This window comes from Delphinapterus leucas, chromosome 13 (assembly GCF_059928025.1).
Source record: "Delphinapterus leucas isolate spDelLeu-1000000601 "Yukka" chromosome 13, BTC_Dleu_Yukka2, whole genome shotgun sequence".
NCBI lineage: Eukaryota > Metazoa > Chordata > Mammalia > Artiodactyla > Monodontidae > Delphinapterus > Delphinapterus leucas.
Genome location: NC_143141.1, coordinates 41,100,763 through 41,119,690, shown reverse-complemented (window position 1 = coordinate 41,119,690; position 18,928 = coordinate 41,100,763). Strand labels below are relative to the sequence as shown.

Below are 18,928 nucleotides of genomic sequence, written 5' to 3'. Positions count from 1 at the left end.
AAGCATTGGTTTACTTCACATTATTAAATTAAGTTTAGAAAATTCTACAACATCTATTTTCAACTTAATACAGCTCATAACAATGTTTATAAGAATTGCGCTTGTTTCTGAGTACTACTTAATTGGTGACTTCTACACATTGTTTTGAGTAGTTGCTTAAAGGTTTAAAAGTTTTTAAAAAAAATATGTGAGCATGGTTAAACGATCTTAACTGTAGAGGAAATGCTTGTGAAATAGTAGAGAAGCAATAAGATAGAGACCCAAACCATTAGAGAACACCAAAGAATGAAAGGAAAAGTCAGACATGGGGTAAGAAGAGCAACATGATGTGAAATTTATCACAGACAAGTTCCAGGTGAGAATAACCAATAAGCAATAATTAGTCAGGAAAAGCCCTGACTTAGGGAATATGAATTCTAAATGTGAGAGCACAACGTGAAACATTAAGAATAGGAGTTAAACTCGTTGCAGATACTCACTAGACGCCATAATGATGGAAAGGTTTTACCTAACCCTGGTGTGAGAATACCCACAAGAGCTGTCCATGCACGAAGTAACAAAAATTACAGAGATCCTGCTAGTGAGTCCACTTCACAATGACTTTCAAATCAAAGACACTAATTTTGGTCCTTGGCTTCTTTCAATGTTCTATCTAAGAAAAATACAACTTTATTATGTTTGTAAGAAAATAGATGCACATTTAAAACAAAGTAAGGCCTGACCTAATATTTTCCCATTATTCTCTGTTACTTCTTGTCTTATTCAAAGTTACTAACTCAGCTATTCAGTGTCATACAAAATGAAGACCTCCAGAAATTGCCAGGTTCAATTCAACCTTCCCTGCCAAGGGGTCAACTTGATCTTATTAGCACACTGTATTACACAGAAACAAGAGTCAAAGTCGTAAAACATCATTACAAGGCAACTAGCAAGATTTTTAAAGACCTCAGAGAGATGTGAGCAATATCTTATTACTATATACCTACCACCCTTGCATTCAGATGGCGGTAGAAACCCCAGGATGAGTGTTTAAAGAGGTCAAGAGTAGGGCATGAATAGGAATTAGGCAGACTGGCTGAGTGAAACCATTAACAAAGGGTGGTCAAGTGTTAGATAATTTATCCCTCTGAACAGCCTGTTCTACACTGTTCAAAGTACTTACAATCAGTTATTTTAATTAACCTGCAAAACAGTTTCCTGTGGACTAGGTTGGAGAGGAAATTATTGTAAAAGTATATTTAAAACTGTTAAATTCAGCTGCAAAGGTTAATTATCATAATTCTACAAATGAAGAAACTGAGACAAACCCTGTTTTAACTCCTGGCTCTGTGCTCTTTTCACACCATCCCAATAACTCCCTACTAGGAACAAACTTGGCCCTCTATATCTTGGCAATACACATCAAAAAACCCCGAGCAGATTGTTCTAAGGTAGTAATCATGGATATATGTAAAATTTATCTAATGATCCCACTGAAGAGCTGTTGAAGTCAAAAGATCAGAGCTAATATATATATCTACCAAAGATGGCAAATTAAATTACATGGGGAAATGTCATGGTGGTAGGAAAAGAAAACACGCACATGTTGTAAAAAAAGTAAAGTGTATAAACATAATACTGTATATCAAATTGGCGTTAAAATCAATGCACATGCATACTCTTAAATATATATTTATTAACTTAGCTCTGTCATAAGCAACAGTAACATCAACAATAGCATTTTTGTTCACAACCAAATCTCACGTGAGCACCCTTAGTACCAAGATTTTCGTCTCTAATACTATTCTCCCTTAAAACGAACCAGGATTCTTGAAGGATAGTTGACTCCATAATTTGGGGGCAGGAAAAATTATGTTGGGTCTGAAACATCAGGTTGTTGCCAGAAATCAAGGATGCAATGATAGTAGTGTTTAGAGGACAAAAGAAACCATATAAAGGAGCTTCCCCTGAACAGGTTGTGGACATTTAAGCATCCAATAAGAAGTGGTAATTAATCATAAATAATGGTTATTAGAACAATTAAGACTGTAAAAGACTATGAGTTCATAGTGAAGCTGAAAAATAAATGCTTATTAAAAGTGATAAAAATAATATAGTTGCCATACAGAAGAATAAAGTTTCAATTTACTTTATTAATTTAATAAGTAGAGAGGTATTGATCTATAAAGCTTTTTAAAAGTTACATACTATAAAGTATATATATGTTGTGTGTATATATATGTATATGTATTTTTCTATCCTACTAGCAGGGAGAAGTTTACGAAAACTTGTTGAATGAATGAAACAATTCCCCCAAATATACAATAGAATTTACTTGTTTTCTAAATGTGATTTTTGCCAGTATCCTATAGCCAAATTACTCTCATTATTTATATCTGGAAGGATATTTTCTGCAGGTTTTGTTTGGGTCGCAAATTCCTAGCTGTATCTCATGGAGAGTACTTGTTCTTGTTAGAGCCTCACTTTACCCAGAGAAAAAATTTTATAGACATATAACACCATTGACCAGCAGATGGCTCCACAGAGCAATAAATATCACTTGAAATGGTTTAAGGTGGCTGTATCTGCAAATAATTAGTGCTGGAAATCTTCGGTTTTACGAACTTATCCACAAAATGAACTTATCTACAATACAGAAATAGAGTTACAGATGTAGAAAACAAACTTATGGTTACCAGGGTGTAAGGGGGGTAGAGGGGGGATAAATTGGGATTGACATATACACACTACTATATATAAAATAGGTAACTAATAAGGACCTACTGTATAGCACAGAGAACTCTACTCAATACTGTGTAATGGCCTATACGGGAAAAGAATCTAAAAAAGAGTGGATATATGTATATGTATAACTGATTCACTTGCTGTACACCTGAAACTAACACAACATTGTAAATCAGCTATACTCCAATCAAAATTAAAAGAAGAGAGGAATAAACTATTCTGTTAAGCTATTTATAAAATCATAACAACTTTGACTAGTATAAAAGAAAATATTTAATTTGCTAAATTAACCTAGGCAAGTTAAATGTTTTGAGAAAATTTTAGAAACAAATATCTTTCAAGAAGTTCCTCATGAAATTGTTATTGTCAGTTTCTACTTCAAAATTAACCCATACTTTGGGCTTCCCTGGTGGCGCAGTGGTTGAGAGTCTGCCTGCCGATGCAGGGGATGTGGGTCTGTGCCCCGGTCCGGGAAGATCCCACATGCCGCAGAGCGGCTGGGCCCATGTAATGTGATGTCTAGAAAAATAAGTGTACCAAAATCTCTTTTATATATCTTACATGACTTTTTATTTAAAAAATACAAAGTAAGTAATATGGAATATAAACTTCATTCTGAAAAATCTTTCTAGTAATAAATATACACATCATGACATATCTTAAAGAGAGATAATAATTTCCATTAACATTCTTATGCACTATGATTATTTTATAATCCTAGTTCCAGGGATAATAAAAAGTAGCCATTATTTTCTCTAGATTTCAATTGCAGTCCATACTGTTTTATTCATTCATTCAAATAGCTAATATTTATGGAACACTTGCTATGTGCTAAGCATGCTTTTTTTTTTTTTTTTTTTTTTTTTTTTTTTGCGGTACGCGAGCCTCTCACTGTTGTGGCCTCTTCCGTTGCGGAGCACAGGCTCTGGATGCACAGGCTCAGCGGCCATGGCTCACAGGCCCAGCTGCTCCGCGGCATGTGGGATCTTCCCGGACAGGGGCATGAACCCGTGTCCCCTGCATCGGCAGGTGGACTCTCAACCACTGCGCCGCCAGGGAAGCCCTAAGCATGCTTTTCGTTTGTTTTGTTTTGTTTTTGGCCACAGTGCGCAGCTTAGTTAGTGGGATTCCACTAGGGAGCTTAGTGGGATCTTAGTTCCCCAACCAGGGATGGAACCTGTGCCTCCTGCAGTGGAAGTGCCAAGTCGTAACCACTGGACCACCAGGGAATTCCCTAAGTATGCTTTTTCAGTCACTTTACTTGTATGAATTCATTTAATTCTCAAAGCAATTCCATGAAGCAGGTGTCATTATAATCCCATTTTATAGATAAGGAAACTGAAGCAGAGATTAAATAACTCTTTCCAATTCAGACAGGTAACAAGTGGCAAATGCAAACTCTGGTGGTTTAGTTCCAATGCTGCTGGTCCTCCATGCATTCATACATCAGAAAATATTTTTGGAGGCGCCATGGAGTATGCACTACTCTCTAGATGTCATACAAAAATGTATGCACAATCCCCATCTCAGGGGTGGGGTGGGGGCCATAAACTAGTTAATGAAAACAATCATATTTGCATTAGTATGAAGCTTTATAGTTTACAAAAGTATGTTCAAACATCCATGAATAGTAACTAACTCTTTAAGAAAGCACTGCAGAAGATGGTGCAAGCTAGTATGTAATAAAACACCACATTAATGGTACAGTGATTTAATAATATAGGCAGGTAAGAGAGAGGATGTCTGTGGACTAGAGTAGGCAGATATAATTTAATGAAAGTGGTGGGTTTTGAGCTGGGCCTGGACAGTGGGGGAGGATTTGGTAGGTAGGGTGGAGGTGAGGAGGTGGTATTCTGGCAGCCCTAGGGGTGCAGAGCCAATAATGAGACCTGATTAGAAATAACCCAAGGCAGTTGGGGGTTGAGGGAAATAAAGGTGGAAAAGTAGGTTGGGGACAGACTTTGGAGACCTTTGTTATAGGAATGTCAGGGACTACAAGGGCAAGTAGTTGGTAAGTAACTAGTAACAACCCAGCATGTTCCTGGGAGCTGATTTAGCTGCTGAAGGTCACTACTGCATTTGCAGTGGAACTCTCAGAGTTGAAAATACTATTCCAGTTGTTAAAGGTTCTGCAATTGTCTATGTCATTTACTGATTAATAAACATTTCAGTAATGTTTATGAAGTATCCTGAAAAAACCAGAGCTACTTGATTTATGTATCTATGGTAATACTGTTTCATAAAAATTAATACTTATTTGCCTTATTTATGATGCTTTTATACTAATTTGTGTATTTTTAAATTCTCCTCTGCACAGCCTGAGCCTTTATCATTCTGCCCCCATCCCCTTCCTCTCTCTCTCTCTCTCTCTCTCTCTCAGCAAAAGAAATTGGTCACAGTAAAACTTATTAACACAGGAGTAATGTATATATATATATGATTTTAAAAGTTTTGAGTTTCCATGACAAGATAACCAGTCAGTTCAATCAACTGTGTGAAAAATAATTAGCGAAACGTGTTGCCCAGAATTGTTTAGAAATGACTGGATCAATGATTAGTTAAGTGATTCAATCAGAAATATATATAAGTTGACAACATTGCAGAAAACCCACAAACTTTTGAAAGGATTAGGTGGCCAGCCTTTAGAGCAAAGGTTCCAAATATGGGTTATTGAGATACCTTATGATCTTTCTCTGATGTGGATGCAACTTCCTTTATCCCTCCTGTTTCATATTCCCCTCAAGCATTTTAGGAGATGTACTTATTGTTTAAATGAAAGGATATCAAAATCATTTTTGACTTGAGAATTTTACTCTAAATAAAGTGGGTAATACCCTTGGCATTACAAAATCACAACTTGGAAGCCTTCAGGGAAACAGGAAATAATTTCATTTTATTATCACCCATCTCTATAAACTGAAAATGTGTCAAAGCACAAAACCTTTGGGATCTGATTCCATTTGCTGACAGAGCCTAGTTGTCCTAAATAATTCGTACTCGAATTTCTTCACCTTTAGGAGTGGAAAGTATAGAAAAGGAAGTAAGATGGAATTCTGAAAACTTGGTTCAAATCTACCAACTGTGTAAGAAGCATAGTTGAAATGTACCAGGTACATATTAGTTATCATTGTTGGAGAGAAAAAGGAAAAGTGACCTTTCTGAGACCAATAACAAATAGATTTTTCAAGTTTAGCCTATGAAACCTAGATAAGAAAAGGCAGGAAAAACACTGGTTATACTGAGAAAGGTTCAACTTCCGTCTGAGCAAAGGTTACAAAGTTCTGAGAAAGGGTGAAATAGAGAGGAAAAAAAATAAGAAACAAGGACACAGACAAACCAGGAGTGAAATTTTCAGAAACATCAACCTACAGAGTTGCAGATTCAAAAAATAAATAAAAGTGTAAATGATTGGGGTTCTACTTTATTTATTTTGCTTATCTTATTTCTCCTCTTTTTATTGATATGAATGTGGGAGTGAGAAACCCAAAACAACAGAAGAGAGGTATGAATGAAGGAGGAATGGAGACAGTGAAATACTAGAGCACTTACTTTCTCATTTCTATCTCCTACAATTTATTTGAATATTTCCTTCTAAGACTATATGTATCTTAAATACATATCATTCAATATACATCCTTTTTTAAATTTTTCATTAAATTAAAGATGAGACATATTTAGAAGATTTAAGGTAAGGGTTGCTAGATAAAATACAGGATGACCAGTTATATTTGAATTTCAGATAAGCAATGAATACTTTATTAGTATAAACATGTCCCAAATATTGCATGGGACATACTTATACTAAAAAATTATTTGTTGTTTACCTGAACTGGGCATCCTGTATTTTTATTTGCTAAATCTGGTAGCCTTAGGAAAGAGCCACTAGCCTTTTTTTTTCCTGCGGTACGCGGGCCTCTCACTGCCACGGCCTCTCCCGTGGCGGAGCACAGGCTCCAGACGCGCAGGCTCAGTGGCCATGGCTCACAGGCCTAGCCGCTCCGCGGCATGTGGGATCTTCCCGGACCGGGGCACAAACCCGCGTCCCCTGCATTGGCAGGCGGACCCTCAACCACTGTGTCACCAGGGAAGCCCAGAGCCACTAGTCTTAATAGAGGTAGATCGTCCTTTGTTTAATCCAATTTATCAATATCCTCTACTTAAAATATTTTTTTTAAATTGAAGTACAGCACATGTACAAAAAGAACACTTATCTTCAGTGTGCAGGTCACTGAACATTCACAAAATGAACATACCCATGTAGCCAGCACCCAGGGCAAAACCCAGACTGTTACCAGCCCCCTAGAGGCCTCCCTTGTGCTCCTTTCCCTCCACTAAGAATAATTACTATCCTGACTTCTAACAGTAAAGACTAGATTTGCCCATTTCACCACTCTTTCTACTTAGGGTTGTTGGCCTCATCCTTATATTCTAAGAAGGTTTCCATCTACTTGGCGGAAACACAGACCCATGGTACTAGGTTAAATGTCCAGCTGACTGAATATAGTTGAGGTTAAGGAAGAACACACTTGCCGCCATGTATTTAAAGTGAATTATCTAGGAAGTGTATTTACCCAAAACCCTACAGGATAGAAGGTGGGCAGAACCTTCCAGGGAACCTAGGAGATAATACTTCCAGAGGAGCCAGGAGATAACAAAGGCAGAAATCCAGAAGTCATGAGTCTTCCAGGATATGGTAGGTGACGCACTTTTGGCTAGGAGAGACTGAGGACCAAACAGGTGATTTGGTTGGTGGTATATTTAACAGAGAGATAGTAAGAACTAAGCATTCAGTACACTCCCCCATGCAGAGCTTCTTGAAGGTGATCTTATAAGTCACTGTCCCCCCCAACAAGGACTGCCCATTAGCAGTGTTCATCTGCACTGGCATAGCTTTTTTTCATAAAGTTTTTCCATGAAGCCTCCAAATACCTCTGAGTCTGTAACTCCCTCAACCTGTAGAGAGGATACTGGTCCCATTCTACCAGAATGCATCATAATCATTCCCATAACTAAAGACAGGGGATCAGAACCTAGAAGAAGATCCCTTCCCCTTCTCTCCAGTAGTGGTGGGAAAGATGGCCACAGGAACTGAGCCTTAAGAGAGAGCAGGATCACCTCCAACAGGACCTTTATATGCACCAGCCTGGAAAAGATGGAGGGTCCAGGGACTCACTGAGTTCACTAAATATCCCCCAAGTCTTCTTTGGAGCTGAGCCCATAGGGCTGAGTCATTTTATGTCATGAGAGCCATGGCATGAAGAACTGGAAGTATATGACACGGCTGGCCAAGGATTCTTCTCCAGTTGGAATCTGAGGATAGGATTACTAGTGATTCAATCTAGGAAAGACCTTCAGATATTTGACTGGGTGGTGCCATAAAGTCTGAATAGTTTCTGAGCAGCAACATTCCAGGCAAAAGGGAGGCACTGACATTCTCTCTGCCTCTCCAATGAAGTTCAAAACCAAGAAGGTAAAACATGGTACTTCCATTTCCTATCACTGTATTCTTTCCCTACCTAGTGCACAGTCTGTCCTGTTACAAATACAATGAAAGAAGGATGTCTGATATGATATCATTTATATGTGGGATCTAAAATACGACACAAATGAACATATCTATGAAATAAAAACATACGACACAAATGAACATATCTATGAAACAAAAACAATCTCACAGATATAGAGAAAAGACTTGTGGTTGCCAAGGTGGGGGTGGAGGAGGGAAGGATTGGGAGTTTGGGATTAGCAGATGCAGGCCATTATATATAGGATGGATAACCAACAAGGACCTACTGTATAACACAGAGAACTGTATTCAGTATCCTGTGATAAACCATAATGATAAAGAATATGAAAAAGAATATATACATATGTATAACTGAGTCACTTTGCTATACAGCAGAAATTAAACATGACACTATACTTCAATAAAATAAAAAAAAAGAAGGATGTCTGTTTGCAGTATTGTTCATAATAGCAAGAAAGTAGAACACTAACTATCTAACAATGGGACCTTGATTAAATACATTATGCTACATCCCAAACAATATAATCTTACCCAGTCTTTAAAATGACATTGTAGAAGAAAATGTAGTAGCAGTCATAGTACCCAAAGCTAGTCCTATAAAGCCTAAACTACCTGCCGGGTACTGTTCTAACTACTTGGCAAATGTTGACTCACTTAAATATTCACAGCAACTATGTGAAGTAGGAACCATTTTTCAGATGAGGAAACTTAAGTACCTTTATCAATTAAAGGACATGCATGCCCAAGGGTCACACAGTTAGTAAGTGACAGAGCCAGGATTCAAATTCAGGTAGGTCCAGAGCCCACACTCTTAACTACATAATGACAAAGGAAAATGTTAATCATTTATCAGTAAGGGAGAAAAGCCAGGTTAAAAACAAAAACAAAAACAAAAATGGTTTGAAAACTGTGATTCCAATTCTATACCAAACATTTAAAAAATCACATGACTATACACGCAAAGAAAAATTATTGTAATGATATGTGCCATAGTTTTAACAATGAGATGTCAGAGTTTAAGTGATTCTTAATTCCTTCTTTACAATTTTCTGTATTGTCTACATTTCCTGTAATAAACAGTTATTGACTTCTTTAATGAGGAAAAGATTCTTAAAACAAAACCGTCTCTTGGTGAAATCAGCTCAACAATTGTGACCTTTATGCAAGGCCTCCTGGTGTGAAGCCGTGGAGAGCAGTCATATCATATGGAAAATGTTTAACCGACATGCCCAGATCACATCATGCCAACCATTCTGCCTCAGAGAAAAGTGAGCTTCAAACTTATAAATGTATAAATCCAGTGCATGGGAGGTGATCTCTGTAGAGCACCGAGCAGATGTTAGAATGTTGAAGCTGGCAGTGACCTCAAGCTTCTTGAATCTACCCCCTCATTTGGTAAAGACTGAGGCTTGAGAGGCTACCCGTAGAAAGATGGTTAACGGGGAGGCCCTTATAGAAAATGGCATTAGCCTTAAGAAGCAGAACTCAGCAGGAAATTTCACAAATTTAGCCACAAAAATTTCATGATAATAGCAAGAGGGCATTTGAGATTTTTATCTTCATGTGGCCAGAGAAATTTGCCGGGAGAGAGCCCTGTGAATGTATTGCAGCAAAGATCCGTGCATATAACTTGGGAGAGTTCAAAATTAGCTGTAACTGAGAAGAATCTGTTACAGATGATGACAAGGACACGTAGCCTTCTTCTCCCAGGGCTGGGTTACAGACTTTCATTGTCTCCCTGTAGGTGCCAATGGCGGTAACCCAGAGTTCTTAGACTTCCTGTCTAGTCTGGATTTCCTGAGGGAAGGGTAAATTGGAAAACCAAGAGTCTCCCACCCAGCCCCACCCTCCCAAGACATCATGGTGACTCATGTGAGGATAGTGGAGAGGGCTGACAATCTCTAAGCAACATGGTTTTTCAAAGCTTGACCTTTCCAATGGCTACTCCCAGGAACAGGGCCAATCAGTGGGTCCTGCTGGTAGAGCAGCCCCTCCTAGCAGCTCCCCTCCCAGCTGGGTGTCTTCCAGTATCTCTTGCTGATTCCAGATTTTGGGTCTCTCTCTGGCTCTGGCTCTGATGATGTATTACCTCTAGAAGGCAGCTCAAAGCAGGGCTCTCACTGAGTTCTGGAATGATAGCACTTCGCAGATTTTAAAGAAACTGTTCCAAATGTCCTGGAGTACATTAGTGAAACAAGCCTACGCTCTTTCACAGAATGTCACAATTTTCACTGCCTTCCCAAGCCATTTGCACAACTCTAGGAGTCTTGTGTACAGACCAAATATGTGCACCAGTATTTAAACTAAACAGAACTATGTGATAAGAGTTGCTAGACTTACAAAGAAAGAACTGAGAGGTTTCAAAGGGAAGGTTGTTTCCAGCTGAGGTAGTGAACAAGGCATTCTTTGAGGGATGGCCTTTGAGCTGGGCCTTATAAGTGGACCCATACAAGAAGAGGGGCAGCAGGACAGGGATACCCAGACAGTGGGAAATGTCTGAACAAAATTTTGGAGCTGTGAAAGAATGAGTCATAGCACAGCAAAATGAGAAGTCATGTTTTCTAGGATAGAGGTGTCCCATAGCCAAGCCAAGAACTTAGAAGAGAACCATATTTCATCAAATCTAAGATGACATGATTGCCATGAATTGTAAGATGCACTCTGATTTCAGAGATGTTTTCATTGTTTTAAAAAAAATGTGTCTTAGAATAGATGAAACACAGTTAGCTGGGGTCATATTATAAAAGGTCTTGCAAATCAGATAAGAAGGGTAAATGGTAAGGAAGGGGGAGCCCTGGAAAGCTTCTGAGTGGGGGTGTGATATTATGCTTTATGAAGATTACTCTAGTTTCTGCAGGGAGGCCAAGGTAGGCTATGTTGTGCTAGAGCTACTGCATTAGTTCAGGACCAAGGAAGCTAGAGGGGCGGTAGTGGGAACACAAAGGGTCAGACATGAGATATTTCCAAGGAAAACCCAAGTGAGTCAACCACACAGACACTGTGAGTGAGAGAGGAGTCAAAGACGAATTCCAGGTGGGTAATGAGGAAGAATGTGCTATGCCTATCATATTTTATGTTTCCAACTCATTATGTTTTCTTCTTGCATATTTTTTCCTTTCCTGATTTTGGCTAGATGGTAGCTTTTGTAATTCTTTTTCTCCCCTATCTAGTGTTTTAAAAGTTTTTATTCCCATCTTTATATTAATAATATTTGCCCTTGCATATTTAAGCCTACATTTTTATGTTAACATAAAAAATTAAGAGCTACTCATTCTGAAATACAATGGAAGATTTTTTTTTTTTTTTTTCTTTTGCAGTACGCGGGCCTCTCACTATTGTGGCCTCTCCCGTTGCGGAGCATAGGCTCCGGACGCGCAGGCTCAGTGGCCATGGCTCACAGGCCCAGCCGCTCCAGGGCATGTGGGATCCTCCCGGACCAGGGCACAAACCCACGTCCCCTGCATCGGCAGGCGGACTCTCAACCACTGTGCCACCAGGGAAGCCCAGAATGGAAGATTTAACTGGTTTTTCTCTCTTCCATCCTCATCCCCACCCCTTTCAGGCTTTGTTCATATTATCACATTTGGAATTTTATTTGGGTGCTAGATTCAGGCACATTTCGTACCTAGTTATGAGGGTTATTTAATTATGCTATGCAAAATACTCCCCCAAGACAGGATCAATTTCAAGCCATCAAAAATATATTAAACCTTATGGAAAATTCTACCCATGCCCTGCAGTGAATTTCAGTTTATGGTCCACGTTGTGCTGATTCCTAATAATTCCTAACTACCTCTAAATTGTTTTAATTTTCAATACTGCTGTAATTTCTATTTCCCTAAATTTTATTTTAGCTTTATTGCTCTTAAAGCTCTCATGATTGAATTAGCATGTTTCCTATTCTTACTTTAGGATGCATGCTTCTAGAATAAAGTGTGCAGTTTTAATTGCTGCACCTTAAGGAAATCATGGGAGAATTCAGAAGGAACAGAGAAATACAATAAAATGTGTGAAGAGAAAGGGCTGCTGCTGAGTAGGGACCAACAACAATCATTAGGGATATTAAGTTTGGGAAAGAAATGACTTCGAGAGCATATGGTTAAGGCTTTTGAAATCAAGAGGCAAAGATTAGGTGAATCTACTGATAGAATCCTTACACTAATATTAGAACATTTTATGAAACTTTTAAAAAATAGATTTAGAGGAAAAACTTAAAGCTGTTGAGTTTCACAAGAGGTAGTTTTGCTAAGCACCTTCTTTCGCCTCTTCAGATCTAATTTTTATCCTTCTCTGCCCTGCTCTGGCCCTGGGAGACTGACTAACATGGACAGCATCAACAAACTCCCTTGCCTTCTGGCCAGGGTTGGGTTTGGCGAGTGGGGTGGTGATGAGAGGCACTGGGGCAGGAGACTGGAAGATGGAGGGGAGTGACGTTGGGGTATTTGTTCCCCAGTTCCCTCTCTACCAAGGTGTGCAGGGTTGGCTGAGTCTATCCACTGAAGGCTATCACTCTTGTCAGCTCTCTCCATACTCTTTCTGAGTTCTGGCAAATGCATCCTCCCTTGCCCATTGTAGACTTATGGGCAGTAACAGCTCCCCATTGTGCTAACCCCAGATACTGCATTGTCCCTTGCTGATTCCTGTAAACCTTGCCCATACCTTGTAAATAGTGCCTTTACTAACTTCCTTCAATTACCTACATGGAGTATACCATCCATGTCCAGACCCATGCTGGACCCTGACGGACACATTATTGCACCTAGAGATCCCTGCACCTAAGAAATAATAAGAGTAGAAAACACAAATGTGAAAAAGTGACCATGGATAAAAGAGATGACCCTGACTTTGGGAAACAGGCCACTATTATACCATTTTGAGACTGTATTATTGGAGCCAGGGGACAACAGTTGGGCTTAGAGTTTGAATGGATGTAGGCTTTTTCTTTTAGAGAATGGATATTTCCACCATCAATAATCTTGAGAAATGGATAATCTCCATGTAGGAAATAAAGTGAAACTATGGACTGTGGAAGGAGGGGCACATCTCTCTGGATTAGGGATCCATTTGGCCCTGGACTTCGAAGTATGAAGAAGCTTTGAGCAGGCTTGTGCTGGCGGTGAGCTATCTTCAGGGCAGCACCATCATCAAGCTTTTGTTTTTGTCAGGAACGGCAGTAGAAACAACAGCGGCTCAGAGAAGAAAATAACAAGCACTTGGGGCCCTGGGGTAAGGAACCCCTAGCCTGGAAAGGCCTTGTATCTGTTTCTTTGCCACACGAAAAAGCAGGAAGCATTATCGGGATGTTCTCTTTGGACAAAAGGAAAATGGTTTTTTTTTTCTGAAGCTGAAGTGAAGGCAACAGTGGGCACTGGTGGGGAGAACTAAGCCCATGACAGAAGAACATTCCTGAAGGTCAAAGCAGCAAGGAGAAGGCCAGAGGGGACACATGGAAAGCTCTCTCTCAGAGCTTTATATATAAAGTAGTACAAATAAAGTTTCAGATAATGTTGAGAGCCCTTTGAGAGAGGTGAATTTTCAGCAAACAGCCTGGTAGGAGAGAATGCTGTCATAATTTTGGTATAAAATGAAAGGATACTTTCCATTGTAAGTCATAGACTGCGAAGCTGGGAATACATGGATTATAGAAATAGCTTCCGAAGGGTCAGGTAAACCCTATCTCTAGTGGACTCATAGTAGTTTATTGATGGACAGTGAAATACGTCCCTGAGGATTGATACTGAAGAAACCAAGCTTCCCTTCCACAAAACTCCCGTTAAACTTCTGCTGGAGTCAGAATGCAGGATTAGGTGGGTATGGCAACATTCATGGATTTTGTTTTCATTGAGGTTCTGCAATTCATTTTCCCTGTACTGGAGACAGAAATAGTTCTTGGAGTTTTCACAAGGTTGTTGTGATGCCTGATTCCTATTTTGGTTTAATGGAACTTAGAATCTCCTTAGGGGCTGAACCAACTCTCATTAGTCATATGAGCCTTGCACGTTTACTAAGAACTTGCCCTTCGCTCTGGCAAGAAGCAAGGGCCCTGTGTGTCAGCTGAAAGGACATCACCTGACAATCTCTAATATAATGTGAAGCCTGGACTCAGTTTATGTAAGCATTGTACCCAGGCATCATCTAAAAATATTGCTGTGAGTTATTAACTTGGATCAGATGCATTTCTCAAGCTTTTTATTTTTAAAATATTTATCTATTTATTTATTCATTTATTTTTGGTTGTGTTGGGTCTTTGTTGCTATACGCAGACTTTCTCTAGTTGCGGTGAGTGGGGGCTACTCTTCGTTGCTGTGTGCAGGCTTCTCATTGCGGTGGTTTCTCTTGCTGTGGAGCACGGGCTCTAGGTGCATGGGCTTCAGTAGCTGTGGCACTTGGGCTCAGTAGTTGTAGCTTGCAGACTCTGGAGCACAGGCTCAGTAGTTGTGGCACATGGGCCCAGCTGCTCTGCAGCATGTGGGATCTTCCCAGGCCAGGGTTCGAACCCGTGTCCCCTGCACTGGCAAGCAGACTCTTAACCACTGCAGCACCAGGGAAGCCCCAACATTTCTCAAGATTTTTAAAACAAATCAAGAGTACCTCCATATATTAAGAGTTTTGTAACAGCTCAAGAAGATAATTACTGAGAAATGAATATCAACTCTCATATGAAGAATAATTTCTCCTGTCCTTGGAAAACGTTAATCGACCTTTAGGGGTCCAGCTAGCTTAGCATCTCAAGATGATAACCTGGGATACAGAGAGATTGAGACTTACGGTTTTAACATAAACTTTTCTATGAACCAAATCCTCCTGAATATGGTTACAGTCTGAAATGTCAGGCTCTCTCCTGTCTGGTACCACCAATTATGTATGACTGGGTTCCAAAATTCCACCTCAGGGACATTTTATTTCTCCACAGGCACAAACATTACTCTCTGCCCAGGAACTTGTGACTCCTCCTCAAGCAGAAGTCTTTTTCCATGTGAGCGAGGGAGACTCCACGTAGTCTGATCTCCCTAATCTGTTCCTGTGAAATCTAACCAAAGAGTGCATCTGCAGAGCTGCCTTGCCTCCCTGACCTTTTCTGACCTTTCTGCTTAAACTTGAAGTAATCTCCAAGAGCGTGTGACTCAAGCAGCATAGTATCAGGGATCAGGGCTGAACTATTATAGACACGGTGGTTTAGCAGCCAAGGAGCAGTTCCTCTAACTCAGGCTACCCAGTGTTCTGAGGTTTCATTTTCTGGCAACCATGCCACTCCGACTAATAGTTTTGTAATTCTGAGGAGTAATTCTGAATTACAACATGGCAAAATCCCCAGTGGATGAGCTCATTTTCTGGGTGCGCTATTTGGGCACATTATCTCAACTATACTAACTTGAATTAAGACCTCCAAGAAAGAGGAGGGTTTTTGTTTCTAATTTCTTCCATCTTAACTCTGTTATGATCGTAATTCCATTGCACATCATGACTAGCACAGCTTGATCAAGCATGTGGTTCCAGGGATGGTGAAGTGTTTCCTACATCAAGAGGTCAGACATCCTAACATTGCCTTTTACTGGCACTGCAGTATAGGTGTGGGCTGTCTACCATTCAGTACCCACTATATCTTCAATATCAATGTCACAAAAGGAAATGTCTATGGGGACATTCAGAAAACTGAACATAGGTGTGGACTTTCAAAAGCCCAGTGTGTTTCTACAATAGGCAAATTAGATTAGTCTTTATACCAATTTGCCTACAGAAGAGTAACAGTTTTTGGGAAAATAAGTAGATGTCTTCTTATGTGATAATTAAATGGTAATTAATTTGCTAAAATTAGTCAAACATTCGAAGTATGGATCCTTATGCTGACAGGAAGAAAGGGCGCAAACCTGACTTCTGGCAACTTTAGATTGTTTTTCAGATTTTTCTCAAAACAGACCTCATCAGAATTGCCTTCTTCCTTTAAAGCAGTTCTCTTAATTGAGTTTGAGTTTAATTATAGTACAAATGTGGCCAAAGCGCAATAGATATGCACTGATTGAAGCATCTCAAGGAATTCATGTGGCAAAAACTTAGCTGGAGTTCGGCTGGTTTGCGTTTTCTTTCCCTGGTATTTTATGGAGACTGTGCTGATTGTTTTGGTTCTGTCTGTACAGGAGCAGAGGTCAGTCAGCTAAAACACCTTTGCTACCAATGACTCTGTGCCCTTTGATTCATCAGAAAATTCTCTTTGGAAAATTCTCTTTGGAGGTTCAGAGGGCTGTGCTCCTCCTGCTAAGATAACGTTTATTGCATTAATGTCATGGGTTTTCCCTTTCAGAAGTAAGGGTAGGAAAACTGTTTGGCAATTTCTTAAAAGGTTAAACATAGAATTATTATATGACTCAGCAGTTCCATTCCCAGGTATATAACCAAAAGAACTGAAAACAGATACTCAAACAAATACTTGTACGTGAATGTTCATAGCAGCATAATTCACAATAACCAACAGGTGGAAACAACCCACCAATAGATGAATGGATAAACAAATTATGGAATTCACATGCAATAGAATATCATTCAGTCATAAAAAAGGAATGAAGTACTGATAATGGTACAATGTGGATGAACCTTGAACACACTGTGTCAAGTGAAAGAAGATGGATACAAAAAGTAACATACTATATGAATTCATTTATATGAAATATACAAAATAGGTAAATTCATAGGACAAAAAGCAGACTGATGGTTACCAGCATTTGGAGGTAGTTAGGTATGGGATTTCTTAATGGGGCAATGAAAATATTTTGGAACTTGATATAGATGGTAGTTATACAGTATTGTGAATGTACCAAATGCCACTGGATTGTTCACTTTAAAATGGCTAATTTTATGTTATGTGAATTTCACCTTCAATAAATGTAAAACAGCACTTTATTCAATTATCTGCATTAAGTACTATTCAACTCAGAATATCCTTCAGCCCTAGGCAACAGGACTGTAAGCCATAGGTAGAGAAACAACTGTTTGCACCAGTTCCTGACAATGAGAAGCTACTTCAGCCACCTAAAATGTGCTAGACTCATAAAGAGAAGGCTTACAGTTCACCAAGGACAGAAATGATACCCAGTCCTCATACTTGTTGGCAGCTGCTTCAAAAAAGAAGAGCCATTCACCTCTCTGATGGCGACAGAGCTTGAGATTCCATTTTTTCATGCTTTACAAAAATGTATTTTCAATAGAAAATTGATATACTGTTTTTGTATGAAAAGAAATCTTGCAATTGGTGACCTGCAGAAGAAAAATGACCTATTTCTGTTCATACATTCGGCTGCATTTAAATTCTTAGTGCAAAGATAAAGCCAAGAATTCTCTGCTTCTCAGGGTCAGAGGTGTCAGAATTGCCATTCATCATAAAATCAGAGGGGCAACAACAATAAGTAAGTCTTTGGGAAACAGACCCGCTGAGGGCTAGGGGGAAAAAAGAAGACAGTGTTATAGGGGTTTAGCAGTTGAGGGATGTCACATGAAGTGGTGATTATCTGTCCTCTTTTCCCAGAGGAAAGAGGAAATAAGCCTAAATGTACAGATGGGTTTCTATTCAGCTTTAATATGTTCTTGCTGTAAGGATTAAAAGAGACTGAAATAAGACACTAAGGAGGGCTACCATGTTTCTTCAGGAGGTATTTAAATTCGGGGAAGCTGAGGAATGGGATGAGCTGTGAAGTTACAGTTCCCTTCTCCAACTCTGGGGAAGCTGTAACACATCAGAATCTTTTTTTTTCTTTAGAGAAGGCAACTACCTGTCTGATGTATTAATAGACCTCTCTACCTGTATCTAACATAATTCCTTCATGATTATTTTCTTGTCCTAACCTTAGTGGGGATAAGGAGCAAAGATATTATCCAAAATATAATCTTTCAAACAGTTGAAGCTGATTGCAATAAGCTCAGCCCCACGCCAGATACTGATAAGTTTTTTTATTCTCTGGGTAAAAGAATATTAGTTCTTAACTTGATCATCTGTGGCATTCTTATCATTATTTGAAAGCTCTTTATTGTAGTCTGAAATCACCTATCACCTATGATTGGGCAGCCTAACTTTAGAAAAGAAGCATAAGTGCTATCTAAATAAATATGCTAACAAACCCAGAATATATCTGAGTTGTTCACTCACTTGGTTCCAAGGATAGTGGCTATTGTTCTATTGGCCACAAAAATGCCCTTGTTTGGGAAAGGTTGGTGCATGTGGTGCAGGGCCAAGCGGAGACCAAGGAGCAAGGAGGAGTAGCTATTGATGCACTGTCCCATGAAAATAAAATTTCCATTTTTAGAAAATAAAAACTGGCCCTGCAGCCAAGAATTCCTCAAACTAAATATTAAGGACTCAACTGGCCGTGCCTTACTCTTTTTCTACTTTTATGTTTCACAAGGCCAAAGGCAAAGAAACAACGAACAGTTACTTACTACACAGAGCCAATCAGCAGTAGAACTGAAGTTAGAATTTAGGAGAACTTTATTGCCAATCTAGTGCTCAGTCTACTGAACTAGGTAGACTGCCCAAATTTGAAGCCAGTTAACATAATAAATATATTGTGATATTGTTCACATAAGCACTCTGCAAAAAATATTTTGTAATCTCATTCTGGTAGTAATTTGATGTTTTGATCAAATTGACATCGCCACACTTTCTTAGGCATGAGATGTGTTGTAAGGACT

The 18,928-nt window shown here is 39.2% G+C and overlaps 1 protein-coding gene across 1 annotated transcript in view; it reads right to left on the bottom strand.

The window, feature by feature from the left end:
- Positions 1 to 18,928, bottom strand: part of WDPCP (WD repeat containing planar cell polarity effector) — a 611,687-nt gene that overhangs the window by 458,170 nt on the left and 134,589 nt on the right. The gene's annotated exons all lie outside the window — the stretch shown is intronic.